Source organism: Sapajus apella, unplaced genomic scaffold, assembly GCF_009761245.1.
Source record: "Sapajus apella isolate SASKATOON/1434 unplaced genomic scaffold, GSC_monkey_1.0 scaffold133, whole genome shotgun sequence".
Lineage (NCBI taxonomy): Eukaryota > Metazoa > Chordata > Mammalia > Primates > Cebidae > Sapajus > Sapajus apella.
In genome coordinates, this window is record NW_022437073.1 from 1,563,873 (window position 1) to 1,584,395 (window position 20,523).

A 20,523-nucleotide genomic window follows, 5' to 3' on the forward strand; every position below is an offset into this window, starting at 1 on the left:
GCATCCATCACCACAACCTGGCTAATTTTTGTATTTTTAGTAGAGATGGGGTTTCACCGTGTTGGTCAGGCTGGTCTCAAACTCCTGACCTTGTGATCCACCCACCTTGGCCTCCCAGAGTGCTGGGATTACAGGAGTGAGCCACCACGCCCAGACTGGGCTTTTAAATGTTTTTTTAAATTCTGCTTCTTTTATTTTCTGTTGTTTTAGGGCTTCTGTTTTGCTTGACAATCAATAGATACACACAGTGTGTGTCTATTCAGGAAGAGTTATTACTTACTTATTGCTGGAATGAGATAGTTTCAGCATTGATATAGTCCCTACTTTTTATTTTTATAGATGCATGTCCTGAGAAGTCTTACCCACATACTTACGTAGATGGCACTGAAAATAGGCTTTTTTGTGTGTTTATTTTGGGGATGAAAATTTACTTAAACCCTGAATTGCTTCCGAGTTATATATCCAAAGTCACTCAGTAATCTTTTATTAAAAAATAATTTGGAGATCTATCAGTGCATAACTTCATGAGGTAAAACACTTGGCTACTGCTTCCTACTACCTTTCTTCTAGAACCTCTTAAGTGAGAAACAGATCTCAAAAGTTTCACCATGACTCCCAGGCCTCATGCTCCTCTGAGCCTGAATGCAGCTTGTTTCACTGCTGCTTCTCTGACTAGCCAGTCGCCAGGTGGTCCATAAGCAACACATTCACAAACTGGCTCCTCCAGCTGGAGAGGGGACCCTGCCCCAAGACAGCCATGGGTGCTTCTCAGTAACTGGATGAGAGGAAGCCAAGCCCCAGATGCTGTTCCTGCAGTGGTGTCACATTTCTCTGCCCTATTGTCATCTGTTAAGTATAGATACGATTAATAGCAATGTCATACGGTTAACTCAATGTTCCATTGAGATTCTGTATGTAAAATTTTTAAATGTTATGCAAATGTTAGTAGCCCCATGTTGAGGATGTTTGAACTTTATCTGTCCCAACCTTGTTGATTTCATTAGATAAATTGGGTCTGCTCATAGAACATATGCTAAGACACATGCAAAAATTCGGCCCAGCCATTTGGACCTGCGTTTTATTCTCTGGCCACTGGGTTTCCCAGCAAGGATCTCATTAACCACCTAGGTTCCCCTTGTTTAGATGAGCATTTGGACTCTGAGAGGTTCTTACCTCTCTTTCAGGTAACCTTTGATGCTTTCCCTCCTGCTCTACACACTACATAGTAGTGGGCAAGAGACACTCCAATCTTCTTTCTTGGCCTCTTGCAGGCTGGACTAATCCCAGGCAAGCCCTCACTGGAGAATGGGAATTGGATAAATACAAACACAACTGGAGATACAAGGAAAAAGAGAATTTTTTTTTTTTTGAGATGGAGGCTTGCTGTGTTCCCAAGGCTGGAGTGCAGTGGCACAATCTTGGCTCATTGCAACCTCTGCCTCCCGGGTTCAAGTGACTCTCCTGCCTCAGCCTCCCAAGTATTTGGGATTAGCAACCATGCCTGGCTAATTTTTGTATTTTTAGTAGAGACGGAGTTTCACCATGTTGGTCAGGCTGGTCTTGAACTCCCGACCTTGTGATCCACCTGTCTAGACCTCCCAAAGAAGAGAATTTAAATAACTCAGCCTGTTCACTAAATAAATCTGGATAATTTTAAATACTTAAAATAAGAATGCTTAAAGGAAAGTGACAAAAGGGATTTTACAAGGTATGATGCTTTCTTTAAGATATTGTTTATTTTTATTTTTATAAAAATGTCCATTAGCAGTATTTACATAGTGAAAAATTAGACAAGGAATAAAATATTTAGCAAAAGCTTTATTATATCTTTTCTATTTTTCTTTCTTCAAATTTCATTTTGAAAGGTTTCAATTTATTGATCAGAAGTTTGCCTCAAATCAATGCTAAACAACAACTGTTGAAGTAATTTTAGTTACGTGGTATTAAGTTAAAAATTCCCCTCTAAACCGCATATTCAATCAACTTTCACTGGGAAATAGGATTTGATGACATTTAATACTGACTCTCTTGATACAAAGGGTTGGGAAAAGGTCATTGAGTCAGTTGACATTTGCTGTGTGCCCACTGAGAGTGTGACACTGCATTATTACTGTGTAGTAAGTATTAAGTATGAAGTGCTTCATGGATCTGAAGGGCTCCTCAAAAGTGAGACTTATTCAGTGAAAAAAAATTTTTTATATGCATACTACTCAAAATCTGGTGAATCTTTTCACCCTTACTTATAGTTAGGAGCTATGACATCAGAGAGAGCTATGACATCAAGGCAGTGATAAACAAATAAGCCAGGAACATAAGGAATGGTATGGTAGGAGAACAGATAAAATTAAATATAGGTAGCTCCAAATTAATTAGTGCAGTGCTAAGAATCTTCTGAATGCTTAGTTAATATTTGTTGATGAGGCCATTCACACACACATCCTTTCCTTCCTCAGATCTCTCTGCAAGCAGCACGTTGAAGGTTGTCTGGGCTCTGAAGTCCATTTTATAATATTCTTTCTGCATATAAAGAAATACATTCTGAGGTCTGAGACTGTTCAAGAACTTTCAAACTCTTTTTTCACTTTTATAGTTCGCATAAAATTTAACTTTTCTAAAAGTTTATAGACATGCTTATTTCGTTTTAAAAATTTTTTTCTTCTTTCTTTATTGTGGTAAATATACATCATATAAAATTTACATTTTAACAATCTTTAAGTATATAATTCAGTGGCATTAAGTAAATTCAGAATATTGCATTGCTTTATTTTCAAGCTGAATAGGATTCTTAATGTGCCTGTGACAGAGATGAATGAAGTATTAGCTAAGAAACAATTGTAGTCAGCTTAACGGATATTCCATAATCACAGAATACTCAGTAGGGGACACAAATACATGTCACATAGGAATTGAGTAGATCCAAAATATCATCCAAAGAGGCAGGAAAGCCCCATAACTGTTGTGTAATGTGCAGCATCAGATCTTTGTTGGAACAGATTGTCTTTCAGCAGGCCAATAAAAATTTGGCAGTGATGCATAATTAATGAACTGAAAAATGGATGAATGAGATTTCTCTCTAATTAATGTGCCCATAATATCTGGCATGAAAGCAAAGCTATATTAATTAGTAGACTGGGTGTTGTGTGTATGTGATTGTGAGTGGATGTGGTGTGTCTGTCTGTAGGCATAGTTGTCATGTTTTATTTGCAGCCTGTTTCTTTCTCTGCTCTTATCCTTTGTCCTCATTTCCCACCTTCTCATCATTCCTTTTGTTCTCCTCAGAACTGCCATTATGTTTTTATATGTGGATGAGGGAGAAGGATGACAGATTGAATGATTCCATTTTTAGATGGATATCTGAGAACACATGAATTAATCAATATTTCATAATCTAGGTGATGAAAGCCTCTCCTTTTTTAAAGCATGAGGACATTATGCTTTGTGTGTGCAGCTTAACTACTATTAAGGTTAATGAAAATCAGGCAGGCAAAGCCCCTTTCTTGAGTTGATAACATGCTCTAGTGTGCATCGTTGTCAATTATACATCAACTCTTAATCATCTTGGGAGGCAGGAGAGGTAAATCCTGCTGCTGAGCCAAAGCACCTCATGTAAGGATTATTGGACAGCATTAGGATCTGAACTTAAAATCTTAATTATTTATTGTCTTTGTAACGTATTCTTCTATTGTTAATTAAGTCAAATATTCCCCTAGGAAGTGAGCAAGTGTGTCTGTGTGCTTGCAAATGGGGTGGGAAGGAGGTGAAAATAAAGAAACATTGAAGGCAAAGAGAAAGAATGTTTTTGCATTCATATTTTAGGACCACTAAAATGTGTAACTTATTTTTCTAAAATCTTGCATCTGAATATTTGTCTGCAGATATAATATCTTCTATTAGGTGTATAGTTCAGGTATTTTTAGTTCCAGGCATGAAATAACATCTATTGAAAGATTTACTCCTCATTTGGCTAGACATTTCTTCATTCAATAGATATTTATGAAATCTGTTATATGCCAGGTAATAAGTGCTGCAAAGGTAATTAAGTTTTACCATGAAGAAGCTCCTTGACTAAGAGAAAAACTGACATATAAACAGGCATTTAAAAATGTCTGAGCATTCAGTTTGCTAGAGCTTAAGTTCAAGCTCAAGATTGATGAAAGGAGAAGCTGGAGGGCTAGGGAGAGGCCGTGCTGTGGAAAGCCTGTGTTCCATGTTGTACCAGTCTGGCGAAGATGCTATAATGAACAATGGTTTGAAATAACAGAAATGGACTTCACACTCCCTGACAATTTATCACTAGCCTTCCAGACTGTGGCTCTACCTGGGGCACTGGGTCTTCTGCTAGATCTTCTGCATCTGCCTACATTGTGGAGAAGAGAGAGAAGAGTTAGGCCTGAGTCCACCATGGAGTGGCGCACATCAGTTCTTCCCCTGGTGATCATATGGCCCAGTTTATACCTGAATTCTCAACACAACAATGAATAGTGCCCTCTTTCGCTCTTAACAGTGTCTCAGTTTGGACAATAAATTATATGATTACGCTAATTTCTCCCATATTCTATGGGTGAGAGTTCAATCACATGGTCACACCTACCTTAAAGGGATGCTGGGAAACCTATGTGATCAAGAGGAGAAGGCAATGGAGAAGGTTGAATGCAAGGCACTTTCTGTTGCACATGTCAAGGGGTTTAAAACCTTATCCTCCATATCCATTGCCATTTGAACATGTTCACCTAAATACATATATTTCTTTGAAGTCTTCCAGTGTATTTTGCAAATTCATAGGGATCATAAATCCTCCTCCATATATGTGTGTTTTTCTTAAAATAAAAATAATGTATTTTCTTTCTTCAAAACTCTTTACAAGTAAGTAATGCCCCAGGAATATTTTCCATTCTTTGTGGAAGAAATGCTTTGCATGTGTGTGCAAATCATGCATCTGCATATATAGAGATATCTAGCAGACTTGCAATAAAATATTAAAACATGCTGGTTTCTGGATGGCAGAATTAGAGACAGCTTTTCCGTTTTCTCTGTACTTTTCCATGTCATTTTGGAATTTTAAAACAGATTGTATTAGTTAAATTAGTTTTTATTTTATTTTTATTTTATTTTATATGAAGAGCCACCTCCTATAGCATGGGCTGTGTGAATATCCAACTTGGAACACACAGCACTGAACAAACATGTTGAAGAATCGCCTGGCGAGAATTTTCATTTTAAATAGGACATTCTGACAGCTACATGGAGTGCAGATTCCAAAAGACAGAGACTGGGAGCAGGGAGACCAATCTAGACTGTTATAGGTACCTGGATGAAAGGTGATAGAAGATCTGATGTAGGTTGGTGATAGGAGGAATGTTTGGAGATTAAATCAGTAGAGCTAAACCAAACAAGCATTATTGATAAATTTGCCTATGTTAACACTAATGGTTTTGCTTCTGCAAAACATCCTAAAATTAACTTTAAAAAGCAAGGGACAAACTGGAGGAAAACACTTCTAAGACATGAATGATATGAAAGGTGGGAAAGGTTGGCATCCTGAATATATTAAGAGCTCTTAACAATAAAAAAGCATCCTAATATAAAAATAAACACAGCAATTTATCCAAGAATAAGTGTGACCTCCAAAATATTAAAACCTGACCAAAGATTTTAAAAAACTGGAAATAACAATACAATCTTCATTATCATGTTAGTGAAGAAGGTCACAGAATATAGCGCAGATGTATGTACAAAGTATTTATCTTGGAACTGTTAACAACAATCAAAATTGAGAAAATAATTCCTTCAATGGAAGGTTTGTTAATAAATTATTATAGATCCTCCTACTGGCATATTAGGTAATAATTTAAAATGATTACATAGATGTATAATATTGAAATAGAAAGATGCCTGTGTATCACAATGCCTATGACCTATTATTAAGTAAAAACTGGTTATCAAACTCCAAGTATAACATGCTCACTTTATGTAAAATTATTTGTGTGTGTGTACAAAACATGTATCTGCATATGTAGAAATATCTAGCAGACTTTCAATAAAATATTAAAACATGTTTATTTTTGGATGGTATAATTGGAGATAGCTTTTCCTTTTTCTCTGTATTTTTCCATATCATTTTGGAATTTTAAAATAGACATCATGCACTATATGTATAATTTTTAAGTAAACAAAACTTTATTATTTTTTGGAAAAACAAAACCCAGTAGGTGCTTTTTACTCCAAGGGTATAAAAAATAAGGAGGACTTGGTGGTTGATTGGTTGTAGAGAGCAAATGAGAAGTATTGGGCAAGGATGACTTTCAGTTCTCTCATTCCTTGTAATAATTCACTGGCACTGAAAGAAAGACAGTTATCCTCTGTCTCCTATTCCTTCACCCGGTTGTCACTCCTTTTGCTCTGCAACTTCTCATCCAGATTCGGCTCCTCCTAAGTCTGTCCCTGGACTCTCTGAAGTGTTTGTTCCAATACGAAAACCCCTCTGCATCCCTTACCTTATTTCACAATGCTATCTTCATGTTTTCCCTAACTGAATGGCCAAGGATTAGAGATGAGACCTGGCACTGAAAACGACTGACTCAAATATTCTTATACCAGCACAGGTTGTTTCCATGCCAGCAGCATATAATGAGGGTCCCAACCTAGCATCAGAGAAGATGGAAGATGGAACAAATTCATGAGGGACCCAGTACCAAGTGGATCTACCTCAGGGTGTTCAAATAGCTGGGAGGTCCAGGGTTAGGATGAAGATTGCCTACAGATTGCAAAGTCTGGTAAGGATCAAGGCAGCCCTCATACTTGTCTGAACCGATTGTTCAGGGCAGAAGAGGAGGCACAATAGTGGGAATAATGGCCAGTCCTAGTTAACAATCTAAGGAACCGCCAACTCATTATTTTTCCATATCACAATTTGCTTTGCAAACCAACAAGCCAAAATACCAAGCTATTCAGATACAAGCATAAATGCCATCTGTGTAAATGTAAATACTGAACATAAGAGCTTTTCAATGATCAAGAGACATTAAAGATTAATGTCAGAGATATGTCCACTTCTTGAATCTTATTCTTTAGGGCCACCACCTCCCAGGCACTATCTTTGTTTTTTTGTTGTCATTGAGATCTTTGCCATTCAAGCCTGACTCACCCCAGCCTTCAAGAGCCAGGCATTTCTTTTTTGTTGTTTTGTTTTGTTGAATTATACTTTAAGTTCTGGAATACATGTGCAGAATGTGCAGGTTTGTTACATAGGTAGACACGTGCCATGGTGGTTTGCTGCATCCATCACCCCGTCATGTAAATTAAGCATTTCTCCTAACGCTACACCACCTCCTGACAGGCCCTGGTGTGTGATTTTCCCCTCCCTGTGTCCATGTGTTCTGATTGTTCAACTCCCACTTATGAGTGAGAACATACAGTGTTTGTTTTTCTGTTCCTGTGTTCTTTTGCTGAGAATGATGGTGTCCGACTTCATCCATGTCCCTGCAAAGGATATGAACTCATCTTTTTTATGACTGCATAGTATTCTACGGTGTATATATGCCACATTTTCTTTATCCGGTCTACCACTGATGGGCATTTGGGATGGTTCCAAGTCTTTGTTATCCTGAACAGTGGTGCAATGAACATACATGTGCATGTCTCTTTATAGTGGAATGATTTATAATCCTTTGGGTATGTACCCAGTAATGGGATTGCTAGGTTAAATGATGTTTCTGGTTCTAGATCCTTGAGGAATTGCCACACTGTCTTCCACAATGGTTGGACTAATTTACACTCCACCATCAGTGTAAAAGCATTCCTATTTTTCCACATCCTCTCCAGCATCTGTTGTTTCCTGACTTTTTAATAATTGCCATTTTAATTGGTATGAGATGGTATCTCATTGTGGTTTTGATTTCTGTTTCTCTAATGACCAGTGATGATGAGCTTTTTTCATGTTTGCTGGCCACATAAATGTCTTCTTTTGAGAAGTGTCTGTTCATATTCTTTGCCCACTTTTTGATGGGTTCTTTTTGTTTCTTGTAAATTTGTTTAAGTTCCTTGTAGATTCTGGATATTAGCCCTTTGTTAGATGGATATATTGCAAACATTTTCTCCCATTCTGTAGGTTACCTCTTCATTCTGATGATAGTTTCTTTTGCTGTGCAGAAACTCTTCAGTTTAACTAAATCCCATTCGTCAATTTTGGCTTTTGTTATCATCCCTTTTGGCGTTTTAATCATGAAGTCTTTGCCCATGCCTATGTCCTGAGTGGTGTTGCCTAGGTTTTCTTCTAGGGTGTTTATGGTTTTAGGTCTTACATTTAAGTATTTAATCCATCTCAAGTTAATTTTTGTTTAAGGTATAAGGGAGGGATCCAGTTTTCAGGAAGAAGTCAAATCCCTGAATAGACCTATAACAAATTCTGAAATTGAGGCAGCAATTAATAGCGTACCAACCAAAAAGAGCCCGGGTCCAGATGGATTCATAGCCAAGTTCTACCAGAGGTACAAAGGGGAGCTGGTACCATTCCTTCTGAAACTATTCCAAACAATAGAAAAAGAGGGAATCCTCCCCAACTCATTTTATGGGACCAGCATCATCCTGATACTCAAACCTGGCAAAGACACAACAACAACAAAAAAGAAAATTTCAGGCCAATATCCCTGATGAACATCAATGTGAAAATCCTCAATAAAATACTAGCAAACCAAATCCAGCATCACATCAAAAAGCCTATCCAGCATGATCATGTTGGCTCCGTCTCTGGGATGCAAGGCCGGTTCAACATACGCAAATCAATGTAATCCATCACATAAACAGAACCAAAGACAAAAACCACATGATTATTCGAGTAGATTCAGAGAAGACCTTTGATAAAATTCAACACCCCTTCATGCTAAAAACTCTCAATAAACTACATATTGATGGAACCTATCCCAAAGTAATAAGAGCTATTTATGACAAACCCACAGCCAATATCATACGGAATGGGCAAAAGCTGGAAGCATTCCCTTTGAAAACTGGCACAAGACAAGGATGCCCTCTCTCATCACTCCTATTCAATGTAGTATTGGAAGTTCTGGCCAGGGCAATCAGGCAAGAGAAAGAAATACAGGGTATTCAAATAGGAAGAGAGGAAGTCAAATTGTCTCTGTTTGCAGATGACATGATTGTATATTTAGAAGACCCCATCGTCTCAGCCCAAAATCTCATTAAGCTGATAAGCAACTTCAGCCAAGTCTCAGGATACAAATCAATGTGGAAAAACCACAAGCATTTCTAGACACCAATAATAGAGTCAAATCATAAGTGAATTCCCATTCACAATTGCTACAAAGAGAATAAAATACCTAGGAATACAGTTTACAAGGGATGTGAAGGACCTTTTCAAGGAGAACTACAAACCACTGCTCAAGGTTGTAAGAGAGGACACAAACAGATGGAAAAACATTCCATGCTCATGGATAGGAAGAATCAATATTATGAAAATGGCCATACCACCCAAAGTAATTTATAGATTCAATGCTATCCCCATCAAGCTACCATTGACTTTCTTCATAGAATTAGCAAAAACTACTTTAAATTGCATATGAAACCAAAAAAAAGCCCATATAGCCAAGATAATCCTAAGCAAAAAAAAAAAAAAAAAAGCGGGAGCCATCATGCCACATGACTTCAAACTATACTACAAGGCTTCAGTAACCAAACAGCAGTGGTACTGGTACCAAAACAGAGATATAGACTAATAAAACAGAACAGGGGCCTCAGAAATAACAGCACACGTCTACAACCATTTGATCTTTGACAAACCTGACAAAAACAAGCAGTGGGGAAAGGATTCCCTATTTAATAAATGGTGTTGGGAAAACCAGCTAGCCTATGCAGAGCCAGGCGTTTCTTAGTATGCATTGAACTCATGCCAAACTATTGTTTCACACTATTATTGTCTAAAAGACAACGTGTACTAGAAATGTGAAACAGGAAATGTCCATCTGACCTTATCACAGTACAAGAAATTTTCCAGAGTCCATATGCTGATGTAATTATTTTAAAAATTATTTTTGTTTTTTAAAGTGGTAGATCCTTAGAACAATTGTCTTTGGCATCACAGATATAGCATATGGCGTATCATCTCCCTTTTAGAGGAATAGTGCACTGTAATAGTGCACTGTAATTGGTACAGTCTGCTTTTATGTTATTTTCTAATTAGGTTTTAGGAGTTCTTTTTATTTACTTGGTTTGTTTGTGTGTGTGAAACATAACATATGTATTTGTATGTCTTAACCTTTCCTTTGTTTGGAAAGTCCTTAGTTTATTTTACATAGAATGATTTTCCTTTATCCGCAAAGCTATGACCCATATAAGCTATTTCCTTCTGTTCCAGTACTGTGCTTATGTAATTTCCTATAAACAGCAGCAAACAACGTCAGTATACACTGGCTGTTGGTTCAGTGTTCTTGCAGTACTTACAATGGACATTTCTCAGCATAATTAATCTCTTTTCGAAATTTTGGCCCTATTTTTATCAGCACCAATACAATACTTTGAAATGAATGGAAATGCTGTATTCCTTGAAGGGTAAGGATTAAAGCTGAAACTGGGTCTAGGGATGAGGTGACGAGGAAAAAAAAACCCTTACAAATCTGGTGATTTTTTTCTCCTTTGGAAGTGAAAAACAATGAGCTGTACTCTGTGAAAGAAAGGAAACGGTGCTGACAAGCTTTTCTCCAACCACTGTGCACCTCTGGTTCAGAACCAGCAGAAGCCAATTAGTTATTTAGTTCATTAGCACATTTAAGTGTGAGATTTTATTTATATGACCATCAAGAACTAGATATTCAGGCGTAATTCAGGTCCTTTTTCATTTATAATGAGTCTCTTTCATTTGTAATTTCTCTTTTGATTTATAGTCATTTTAATTCTTGTTTTATATTTGTTTTAATCCATGATCTTCTTTTTATCCTATATCTTATATATCTTTTAGCTGTCCCTTTTTCCATATAGTTTTACAGAATCCCAGAAATCCTTTTCTTTTGTTAAAATGCTATCACTAGTAGTATTTCTAATGCCAATTTAAGCTTTTTTATTCTAGAATAATTTGTGCATAATGAATTGTTAAGTGTATCTACAGAGAATGAATGATTGATATTCAGCCAAGCTTTGCCTATGTCTTTCCATGACCAAAAACAATAAAGTAAAAGGAAAAAAAATTCAGTTAGTCTGTTGTTTCATCTGTGTGGCTCTGAACAACCTATTTGTATATTTTGGGAAATTTTTTTCTCATTGAATTACTGTGTATATTTATCATGTACATTGATGGTTGAATTTTCACTGTATACCTATATGGTAAAAAGTTTGGAAAAAAACTATTTTTTAATAGCCATTTTGGAAACAAGTGTCAGTGAGCATATTGTTTTAGGAAAAGGAGGATGGTGGGGACACTGGATTGAAAGGAAGTCTTATGTCAGAGGGCTCTGTGCACATTTTCCTGAAGTACCTCAGCTATGCTTAAATGTAATCGGTTATTTTAACCAATCATAATGGTTGCATTTTGCCTTTTCTCATAATAAATTATAAAACTGATAACTTATAAATATGGCAAAACCTTATTTTTCAGGATGCCGCTCCCTTCTCTAACAGATTGAATTTTGTGTCAAAAGACTTCAAAAGCTACCAGAGTATTGTGAAAGAAGAAACAGTGTTGTCGAAGGCTGCTGATATTGCCTGTTAGCCAGAAGAAAGAACCTGAATCATTCAAAGGTTTTCCATCTGGCAAAGAAGTGTGGTAAAAATCCTACCCAGATCTGCATGTGCTAAGTATCCAGGTAAGTTGGAGCAACATATTAATGGCAACCAGTGAAGAAATGAAAGGTAAAACTATAATGCAATGTGTTTCTGTGCCTCATGTTGAAACGTCATATTCAAGGGCTAAAGGGGCTTCATTTTTCTTCTTCCCCAGCTTGTGTATTTCAGTTTTGTATTGAAATGTTCTTTGGGTTCATAAAATATTTAGGGACTACATAAAAAAGAAAGACTTTGGAATCAAAGGCAAGCTTTGGAATCAAACACAGCTTCTGTTCAATGAAACTAGGAAATCACGATCTATCAAAGGCCTAGTGTTAATCGGTACCAATTTCTCACCACGTTTTGATTAGAAGAAAATTGAGCTGCAAACATTTAATGATTTGTCTGACTGAATGCTGACTTAAAGTTCTGATCTCTAGTAATGTCAGGCATGTTGTCTTGGTAAATTGTACAGGTGAGTTGTTAAAGATGAAAGCTTAAGTATTTATTGTTTGAATTACTTTAGAGAAAAAAATTGTTATTTATTTTTCAGAATGAGGTGTAATTGCTATGTCAAAAATCCACAGAATGTGAAAGTATAAAGGAAAACTATCAGGTGATACTCAATTATTTTTATTCTAAAGATATAGGTAAAAATGTGAACAGATATATTGCCATAAAACTCATAAAACATATGAATATATTAAAAACTAGAATCTCTGGGTGCCTCTGAGGATAATAATTGAAGGTCTATGTGTCAAGAATACTTTGCACAGCTGGAACTATTACAGTATTTGAATTTTTTCTTATATATGTATAACTTTTTGAAAAGAATGAGAAATGCTGTACAAATGCAACTATTTTTACTGTAGGTTTTTATTTCCATAAAATTATAAGTGTGTGGTCAATAGATCCTGTTATATAGCTATAATATCCCTTGAATTTGTTTACCTGGTAACACTGGCTCATGTTTGTAAATCCTTCGGAACTCTGAAATGATTTTGCATACATTATCTAATTTGTAAGATTACAAAACTATTACATTAGCTTTTCTGGTTTTCTTGTCTTAATACTAGATTATCATACTAAACTGCAGTGGTTTTTTTTTGTTTTCATCATGTCACACACACACAATAGAAAACCAGCAGTTGTAATTTTCTTCAGCAGTTCTTAACGGAAGTTTATTTAATAGTTTAGTACTTTTCTTTCGTAAGTACTGGACCAAGCTGTAATGGAATTATACGACTCATGCTTTCAGAACAAAGCTTTCTGTTACTCGTGTGTTTATCCTGAAAGCCGTATGACCACGTGAAGTTCTATCACGATTCTGTTGGATGTTACCTTTGTCTTATCCACTGAACTCAAGCCAGGGTGTTGGAGAGCTCAATAGCTGAGTCTGAGGGTAAATTAAAATACCAGTCAAAATTAAATGGACAGTGTGGAAGGGGAGTGAGCCTACAGGCTATTAATGAGATTTGTCCCACCTGGTTTAATAAAACCCCTTCTCTGCTGAAGGGTGTGTAGGATGGCTTTTCATGCAAATAGAAGACCAGGTCAGAAACAAATCCACTCCCTTTCCTTCTGCTTGGCTTACTGGACTTGTAGACAGACCTAGATTTTCCTATTTTATTAATGGTGATGGAGCTGAATTTCTTACCAATAGAAATTGTTATTTGAATTTAGCAACATTGATAAAACTGGCTCATCAAACCATTTTTTTATTGCAAAGGGCTTCATGGACAGTGACCTGCTGTGAGCTGGCTGACAGCTGAAGCGATGAACAATGCTGTTTAGTTTTGGCCATCATGCCTGCCAGAGACTAAGAATACCTTGACCAATAAGGAGGGCGGATCTTTGTTAGCCTTTCTGCATTATTTCTTCCAATGTAGTATTTAATCTCAGGAAAGAGTCAATCTCATGTGGGTGGCTATTCATTGTGATATTTAAAGGAGCGCAGTAGTCAAGGGTGAGGGCTAAGAGTCAAGCAGACTTGAATTCAAATTCTAGCTCCACCCCTTACCACACATGGGCACATGGGCAAGTTACTTCACTTCTTTAACCATCAGTTTCCTCATTTGTAAGCTAAATCTTGTTAGAATGAATTTTTTTCAAATGAATTAGGTGTACAGTAAAGGGCCGGCCTATAGTGTAAGGGCCTATAATTCAAATGAATTAAGTGTATAGTAAAGGGCCTATAGTGTAAAGGGCCTATATTGTTATAATTACTAAAACTTTTTAATATGATTAATCTAATTACTAAAACTTTTTGTATATGATTATAATAACCACATACAAAATTTCATAGCAAATACATAAAAACTGGCTATTTGACTATTTGCTATCTCCCACTCCACTCCCCACCATTCCTTCCTAAGCCCACTCCAGTCAGGCAACCCACCAGTCCACTGGTACCACACTTGACAAGGTCACCAGTGACATTCACATTGCTAAATGCAGTGGCCAGTTCTCAGCTTTCTTCTGAGTTGAGCACTCAGCAGTCTTTGGAAAAATTAATCTTACAGTCTATTGCCTGCTCTTTTTTGTTTTCCTAATCTCTAAACATTGGAGGGCTCCAGGGCTCTGTCCTCCGGCCTCTTCTCTATCCATAACCCCTTCCTGGTGACCTTACTAATCTTGGAGATTTACTATCATGTAGATGCCACTGACTTCTCAAATATATATTTCCAGTTCACATCTCTCTTATGAGTTCCAGATGTGTATATGCAACTGCCTGCTGGATTTCTACTTGAATGTCTTAATTTCTCAAACTTGGCATGTGGAAAACTGAACACCTTGATCTTCCTAAAAATCTGTTTTTCTGTCATTTAGTTCGTCAGCTAAAAACTTCGGAGCTAGACATATGGACTGCCCATACTAAGGGAAGAATCAGAGGAGAAGGGATACAAGACCCCAGGAGCACACCCAGCACCTTAATATGCATGCTGCGTCTCTCTAAAATGGTGGAACCTGTTTGTTTACCTGTTCTGGAGAATGGCTGCCTATAGCAGACACAGGAGTTGTCTTCACACTGTGCGTTCCGACTTCCACAGGAATTTGAGTTGTAGCTGCAATGCAGCTACCAACCGGGGATACAGTTTCTCAGCCCCGCGCCTTGTACCTACAGCTAAGTGTGGCCATGTGACCAGTTTTCATCAATTAAGTATGAATAGAAACAAAGTGCACCACCTTCATTTGCTCTCTTTCGCCTTGTGCTAGGGGATACAGATGACAATAAGGCCCTAGGTGATGAGGCAGCCATAAGATGCAAAATGCCTCAGACCTGAGTCACCACGTGGAAGAGAGAAGCTCACTGACCTAGAACATCCACCCTGGTCTATAGATGAACAAGAAATAAACTTCTATTGTGTTTGAACATTGAAGATTTGGTTCTGTTATAGCAACTTATCTCACCCTGACTAAACTGTTACCTGTCGTTCAAGAGATAGGCAAGTTTAGCCAGGGTGCCCTCCTTCCCTGAAAGTGATTTTTTCATAAATGTAATCTATATGTTAATTCATACTCTCCAAAGCATATACACATCTATTCAACTATGCTTATGTGTTCCATCAACAGAAACCTCATATAAATAAATATATATAAAGGTTTAAAAAAAAAAAAAGACACTTTGGAGTTATCCTTGACCCTGTCTTCTTTTCTCACACCCATATCCAAACCATCAAGAAATCTTGTTTAATCAGCCTTCAAAATCTATCTAGGATTTAACCACTAATCAACCTCTTCTCCTCGGGCAGTCTGTCCTTCTACATTTCATTTTAATCATCCTTGGAAACTCCTAACCAGTCTCAGTGCTTTCACCTTGTACTTCCAGACTATTCTCAAATAGCAGCCAATGAGACCCTGCTGCACTTCTGCTCAAAACCTCACTTAGGGTAAAACCAGGTGGGGCCTACACAGTCTGGCCTCACCTCCTAGTGCTTTCCTCCTTGTTCATTCTGCCAGCCACACTGCTCTTCTTGCTTTTCCGTGAACGTGCTAGACACACTCTCACGTTTGGGCTTTTGCACTTATTTCCCTTTCCAGAATACTCTTCACATGGATATGCACAACCAGCCCCCTCATCTCTTTCAAATTTTAGTTCAAATGCCACTGTCTCAATGAGGGTTTCCTGATCAGTTTATTTAAACTTACAGTCTCCCTTTGTCTAATGCCTTGTCTTTACTTTTCTTCATAGTAATTACCACCATCTGACTTACACTTGCTTGCCTTTCTTGTTTATTTTCTGTTTTCCCCACTCAAATGTAGTCCAGAAGGAAAGGGACTCTTGTTTATTTGTTCATTCCTCTATCCCCTGGGCCTGAGCATGGCTTTGGGTAGACACCCAGTAAATGTTTGTTTAAATGGATAAATAAATGAATACGTGGCATTTACTACTTATATGGTACTATAATATGAAAGCATACCATGCAGGGAGTTAGGAATCTAGAAACTAGTTTTGACTCAGCCTCCTATGAACAAGGTTGTGTGGACAAGTCATTTCACCTCTCTGAGCCTCATTTTTCTAATATTTAAAATCTACCCTACAGAAGTGTAAAATGTTCAAATATAGATTATCTTAGGGAGTGCAGTCTCATGCGTGCACAGTGAAAGAATTTCTACATACCTTCCATGTATCCACAATCAATGGTTTATCTAAACCTTGTCAGGAAAATTAAGTTCTGTATGAGCAGATTTTTAAAAAAATTGTCACTGAAAGAAATATCCAGTTAAGCCAAAACCTTCTCTAGAGACAGGATGCAATAGAGAAGCACTAGCAGAATTAGGTTCCGTGGGAAAGGCACACTTGATGCCTTCCTCATATCCTTGCACTCATAATAGAGTTTGAATTAAAGAACAAGAAACAAAACAGACTTTGCATTTTTCATCTTTAGCCAAGCTCCGCTGGTTTGCATAGTCATAACATCATTCAAATGACCATTTTTGGAGTTTTTATTTCAAGTACCCTTTTCCTCATCTAGGAGAAATGAATATCTGATGCTTTGTTTTTCCAAATTGTAGTATGAAAACTGAGTGATGCTACAAAGCTTTTTAAATGTTATAGAGGTATAGCAAGTGAACTGTTTATAAGTTTCTGGGATTTTTGAAAAATATTTTTTATTTATGTATTTTTTTTTTTTTTTGAGATGGAGTCTTGCTCTGTTGCCCAGGCTGGAGTGCAGTGGTGCGATCTCGACTCACTGCAACCTCTGCTGCCCAGGTTCAAGTGATTCTCATGCCTCAGTCTCCCAGGTAGCTGGGAATACAGGCGTGCACCACCATGCCTGGCTAATTTTTTTTTTTTTTTTTTTTGTATTTTTAGTAGAGACGGGGTTTCATCATGTTGGCCAGCCTCAAGTAATCTGCGCCCCCCAGCCTCCCAAAGTGCTGGGATTACAGGCGTGAGCCACTGCACCTGACCTGACCATATTTTTTACGTTCAATATAATGATGATTTGTTCAGATTCCCTTGATTTTATTTTCTAATGAATACCTCAGCATTTCTCTTATATGCTGGTCACGTATCAGATGGATTCCCAGTGAATGCTTTTTATTTGAGACAGAGTCTCCCTCTGTAGCCCAGGCTGGAGTGCAATGGCATGATCTCAGCTCACTGCAACCTCTGCCTCCTGGTTCAAGTGATTCTCCTGCCTCAGTCGCCCGAGTAGCTGGAGTTACAGCCATGTGTCACCACACCCAGCCAATTTTTGTATTTAGTAGAGACAGCGTTTCACAAGTTGGTCAGGCTGTTCTCGAACTCCTGACCTTGTGATTCGCCTGCCTTGGCCTCTCAAAGTGCTGGTATTACAGGCGCGAGCCACCACGTCCCGCCCAATGAGGCTTGCTAGCTGTTATGCTCCACTAGATGATGAGCTTTATGGAGGCAGTCTTTATTCCTCCCATCTGCCTAGTATCTAGTATATCTCAACAAATATCAAACTAGGAAATAAGAAAATGAACATTTTCTACCTATTTAATATATTTGAATTTATTAGTCTTCCTCTGTTGTTCTTAATTAGTTTGTTTTTTGAGACAGAGTCTCTCTCTGTCACCTAGGCTGGAGTGCAGTGGCATGATCACAGCTCACCACAGCCTCAAACTCTCAGGCTGCAACAATCCTCCTGCCTCAGCCTCCTGAGTAGCTGGGATTACAAGCATGCACCACCACACTTGGCTAATTTTTGTATTTTTCATAAAGAAGGGGTTTTGCCATGTTGCCCAGGCTGGTCTTGAACTCCTAAGTTCAAGTGAACCACCTGCCTTGGCCTCCCTAAGTGTTGGGATTACAGACATGAGCCACTGCATCTGACCTCTGTTCTAATTTTTTAAATGTTAAAACTTTGAGAAAACAAGAGTTACGGCAAAGGAATCAATCATTAGAGTGAACTAGCAACCAACAGAATGGGAAAAAGGTTTTGCAACCTACCCATCTGACAACGGGCTAATATCCAGAATCTACAAAAAACTAAAACAGATTTACAAGAAAAAAATAAAACCATTCAAAAGTGGGTGAAGGATATGAACAGACACTTTTCAAAAGAAGACATATATGAGGCCAACAAGCATATGAAAAAATGCTCATCACCAGTGGTTATTAGAGAATTGCAAATCAAAACCACATTGAGATACCATCTCACACCAATTAGAATGGCGGTCATTAAAAAATCTGGAAACAACAGATGCTGGAGAGGATGTGGAGAAATAGGAACACTTTTCCACTGTTGGTGGGAGTGTAAATTAGTTCAACCACTGTGGAAGACAGTGTGGCAATTCCTCAAGGACCTAGAAATAGAAATTCCATTTGACCCAGCAATCCCATTACTGGGTATATACCCAAAGGATTATAAATCAACTTATTATAAAGACACATGCACATGTATGTTCATTGTGGCACTGTTTACAATAGCAAAGACCTGGAACCAACCCAAATGCCCATCAACAATAGACTGGACAAGGAAATTGTGGCACATATACACCATGGAATACTATGCAGCCCTAAAAAACGATGAGTTTGTGTCCTTTGTAGGGACATGGATAAATCTGGAAACCGTAATTCTCAGCAAACTGACACAAGAACAGAAAATCAAACATTGTATGTTCTCACTCATAGGTGGGTATTGAACAATAAGAACACAAGGACACAAGGAGGGGGAGCACTACACATTGGGTTCTGTTGGGGAGGGCTAAGGGAGGAACAGTGGGGGGTAAGGAGGTTGGGGAGGGATAACATGGGGAAAAATGCCAGATATAGGTGATGGGGGGATGGAGGCAGCAAATCACCTTGCCATGTAAGTACCTATGAAACAAACCTGCATGATCTGCACGTGTACCCAGAACCTAAAGTACAATAAAAAAAAAAAAAATTGAAAAATTTTTTGAAGATTTGCTACAATTTGAAAAAATTTGCGAACAAACTGAATAGTGTAGAATATCTTTTAAAAATTTAAAGTTAGGGCCAGGCATGGTGGTTCACACTTACAATCCCAGCACTTCAGGAGGCTAGCGGAAGGATCATTTGAGCCTAGGAGTTTGAGACCAGGCTGAGCAACATAGTGGTACCCCATCACTACAAAAAAAAAAAAGGTAAAAATTCGTAAATCATAGTGGCACTCCTAAAGCTCCAGCTACTCAGGAGTGGGAGGATCACTTGAGCCTGGAAGGTTGAGGCCAAGGCTGCTGTGAGCCTTGATTGCGAACACTGTCCTCTAGCCTGGGTGACAGAATGAGACCACGTTTCAAAAAATAAATAAATAAATAAGAAAAACATAGAAATAGAAAAAGTTAGGTATGTCATGAATGCATAAATATATAAATATATATGTAGCTACTAGTCTATTTTATCATTTACTGTCATGAAATACTTGAGACAGCAAGACCAACCCCTTCCCTTCCTCCTCCCTTTCAACTTACTCAACATGAAGACAATGAGGATGAAGACCTTTATTATTATCCACTTCCACTTAATGAATAGTAAATATATTTTCCTTCCTTATGATTTTCATAATAACATTTTACTTTAGCTTACTTTATTGTAAGAATACAGTATATAATACGTATATAATATATGTAATGTACAAAATATGTGTTAATTGACTGTTTTGTCATTGGTAAGGCTTCTGGTCAACAGTAGGCTACTAGTAGTCAATTTTGGGGGGAAGATAAAAGTTACATATGGGTAATTGACCATTTGGAAGTCGGCACACCCAACACCCATGTTATTCAAAGGATTGAAGTGTCAACTGTATTTCACTATTTTTATCTATTTTCAAGTTAATAATTGTTTTATGTATAAAAACAGCAGCTTTCTTATCATCAGTATAATGTCAGTTATTCCATACTGATACTATTAATATGATAAATATACATTTATACTTCAAATAGCAAAAGTAGTCATTAATCAGCAAGGCAGTTCCGGAAAATTAATCTGGCAGGACTGAATAAAATAGACTAGAAGAAAGTAGGCTTAAAACAGAAATATATTGGCTAGGACTCCATTGTCATTATCTAAACAAGAGCTAATGAGTTTCCCTACTAGGAAAGAAATAGAAGAAATGGAAAGAAGGGACAGTTTTTAAATGTAATGAAGGGAGAATTGATGCATTTGGATAACCGGTTGAATGTAAGAAGCAAGAGAGATTATCATAATTTTTAGATATTTCAGATAGAGGATAATGTGGGCATGAAAGAGATGCCAAGATGCTAATGGGTAGTAGAGAGAAGGCCAAGGACATTCTGTTGGCAAATACTTATTCTTGAAGATGT

General features: G+C 37.6%; 2 long non-coding RNA genes across 4 annotated transcripts in view; one reads left to right on the forward strand and one right to left on the reverse strand.

Annotated features, from left to right (window-relative positions):
- Positions 1 to 1,834: 1,834 nt before the first annotated feature.
- Positions 1,835 to 20,523, reverse strand: part of LOC116539761 — a 38,857-nt gene continuing 20,168 nt past the window's right edge. The window contains exon 3 of the long non-coding RNA XR_004264176.1: positions 1,835 to 2,517. This is a non-coding gene — a long non-coding RNA (uncharacterized LOC116539761). The remainder of the gene's footprint in view (positions 2,518 to 20,523) is intronic.
- LOC116539760 lies at positions 9,831 to 15,383 on the forward strand. Of its 3 annotated transcripts, none has more exons than XR_004264174.1 (2): positions 9,831 to 12,241; positions 14,455 to 15,383. It is a non-coding gene; the product is annotated as an uncharacterized LOC116539760 (long non-coding RNA). The 3 variants fall into 3 exon arrangements; XR_004264173.1 differs by having other exon boundaries at positions 9,841 to 11,853; XR_004264175.1 differs by having other exon boundaries at positions 10,929 to 11,853; positions 14,596 to 15,383.